The sequence below is a fragment of the Numida meleagris genome, unplaced genomic scaffold (assembly GCF_002078875.1).
Source record: "Numida meleagris isolate 19003 breed g44 Domestic line unplaced genomic scaffold, NumMel1.0 unplaced_Scaffold367, whole genome shotgun sequence".
Lineage (NCBI taxonomy): Eukaryota > Metazoa > Chordata > Aves > Galliformes > Numididae > Numida > Numida meleagris.
Genome location: NW_018364592.1, coordinates 25111 through 27797, shown reverse-complemented (window position 1 = coordinate 27797; position 2687 = coordinate 25111). Strand labels below are relative to the sequence as shown.

Below are 2687 nucleotides of genomic sequence, written 5' to 3'. Positions count from 1 at the left end.
CTCTGAACAACACAGAGTATGCAGCTGTGCTTTCACTTTTGAGAAAGGAATTGGAAAAAAAGGTTTCAAGATTGCCAGGAGAAATCATGAATTTATGCCGAGAACTCCACTCCAGCCTGACCTTGAAGACTTCCAGAGAAGGGGCATCTACAATCTCTCTGGCAACCTGTTCCAGTGTCACACCACCCTCACAGCTAAGAACTCCTGCCTAATATCTAGTCCAAATCTATCTTCTTCAAGTTTAAAGCCATTCCTCCTCACCCTGTTATTTCCTGCCCTTATTCAAGTCCCTCCCCTGCTTTTCTGGAGGCCTCCTTCAGGTACTGACAGGCCTCTAGAAGGTCACACAGCAGCGTTTCTCTTCTCCAGGCTGAAGAGCACCAACTCTCTCAGCCTGTCCTTGCAGGGGAGATGTTCCATCCTCTGATCATCTTCCTGTCCCTCCTCTGATCCTGCTCCAACAGCTCCGTGTCCTTCTTGTGCTGGGGATCCCAGAACTCGATGCGGGATTCCAGGTGGGGTTGCACGAGAGCAGAGTAGAGGGGCAGAATCACCTCCCTTGACCTGCTGGTCACGCTTCTCTTGATGCAACCCAGGATAGCATTGGCCTTCTGGGCTGCAAGTGCACATTGCTGCTCATGAAGAGTCTCTCATCAACCAGCACTCCCAAATTCTTCTCAGGGCTGCTCTCAGCCCATTCTCCACCCCACCTGTATCTGTGCTTGGGATTGCCCCAAACCACGTGCAGGACTTTGCTCTTGTCTTGGTTGCACTTCATGAGGTTGGCATGGGCCCGCATCTCCCTGCCTGTCCAGCTCCCTCTGGATGCCATCCCATCCCTCTAGCGGATCAGCTGCACCACTCCGCTTGGTGTCATCTGCAAACTTGCTGAGGGTGCACTTGATCTCCTTGCCCATGTCACCCACAAAGATGTTAAATAGCACCAGTGCCAGCACCAGTCCCTGAGGGATGCCACTTGTCACCAGTCTCCACTTGGACATTGAGCTGTTGACTGCAAATCTCTGAATGTGTCTGTCCAGCCAGTTCCTGTTCCAGAGTGGTCTGTCCATCAAATTCATTTTTCTCCAATTTGGCAACCAGTATGTCATGTGGGAGTGTGTCAAGTCCTTTGGACAAGTCCAGGTAGATGATGTCCGTTGCTCTTCATTTATCTACTGACACGGTAACTCCATCAGAAAAGGCCACCAAGTTTCTCAGGCATGACTTCCCCTGGGGAAGCCACATTGCTTACCACCAATCACTTCCTCTTTATATTCCGTGTGCCTCAGTACGGCCTTCAGGAGGATCTGCTCCATGCTCTTGACAGGNATTCAAGCATTCTAAAGAACCATGCAAGTCATAAAATGGGAGCTTGTCACTTTCACTGAGAAGCCTCAGCAAGCACAAATGAAAATCAGACAGAAATTGAAGACATTGCGTTTTTTTTTTTTTAGTTTTTCTCTGTTCTGAATTCAGACAAAGTCACAGAATAACAGAGAATCACAGAATCTCGGGGCTGGTAAGGACCTCTTCACACCAACCAGTCCTACTCCCCTGCTAACGCACATTCCCTGCACTTGGTTGCCCAGCAGATTATTCAGGAGCGTTTTGGATGTCTACAGAGAAGGAGATTCCACAGCCTTTCTGGACACCTTGTTCTAGAGCTCTGACAGCCACCAGGGAAAAAAGTTATTTCCCGTGTTCAGATGGATTTTTCTGTGTTCCATTTTGCGCCCATCATGCTATTTCCTCACACTGCACACAACTCTTAGGAGCTCAGCCCCATCCTCTTGACACTCACCCTTTATATATGGATAAGCATTGATAGCATAAATTGGATTTCCCCTCTCAGCTTTCTCTTCTCCAGGCTCAGCAGTCCCAGGGCTCTCAGCCTTTCCTCATAAGGGAGATGCTCCAGGCCACTGATCACCTTTGAGACCCTCCACTGCTCTCTCTCTAGAAGTTCCCTGCCCCTCATGAACGGGGTAGCGCAGAACTGGACACAGTGCTCCAGATGTGGTCTCACCAGGGCAGAGTAGAGGCCCAGAATCCCATATGCCTTCCTGGTCTACACCTTTCAATTCATCTTTGCAAACCACAGCACTTCTTGGCCACAAGGACACACTGCTGGCTCACGATCAATCTGTTGACCCACAGGACACCTAAGCCCTTCATGGCAGAGTTGCATTCTGGCAGGGCAGCCCCCAGCCTGTACTGACGCATGCAGTTATTCCCCCAGACATGCATGTAGGACTCTGCAACCGCCCTTATTGAGCTTCATAATGTTTGTGTCTGCCCAGCTCTCCAGCCTGTCCAGGACTCACTGAATGGCAGCACAGCATTCTGGGGTGTCAGTCACTCCTTCCAGCTTTGCATCACCAGAAAACTTGCTCAGGCTGTACTCTGTCCCTTCATCCATGTCATGAAGGAGGATATTAAAGAAGACCGGACACCTGGGGAGCACTGCTAGCTCCAGGCCTCCAACTACACTCTGTGCCACTGAGCACAGCGCCCTGAGCTCTGCCAATTCGCCAGTTCTCAATCCACCTCACTGAGCATTTGTTTGCCCCACACTTCTTCAGCTTCCCATCTCAGTTTCAGCTGGGACTGAATGGCCACTCACAACGGGATGCTTCTTCCACTCATTTGCAGTTAAGCTCACTACAGTCTCCTACACAGTAAAATCT

General features: G+C 50.1%; 1 protein-coding gene across 1 annotated transcript in view; it reads right to left on the bottom strand.

Moving 5' to 3' along the window:
- Nucleotides 1-2687, bottom strand: part of LOC110391446 (protocadherin beta-15-like) — a gene marked incomplete at its 5' end in the record, with an annotated part of 52658 nt that overhangs the window by 24864 nt on the left and 25107 nt on the right.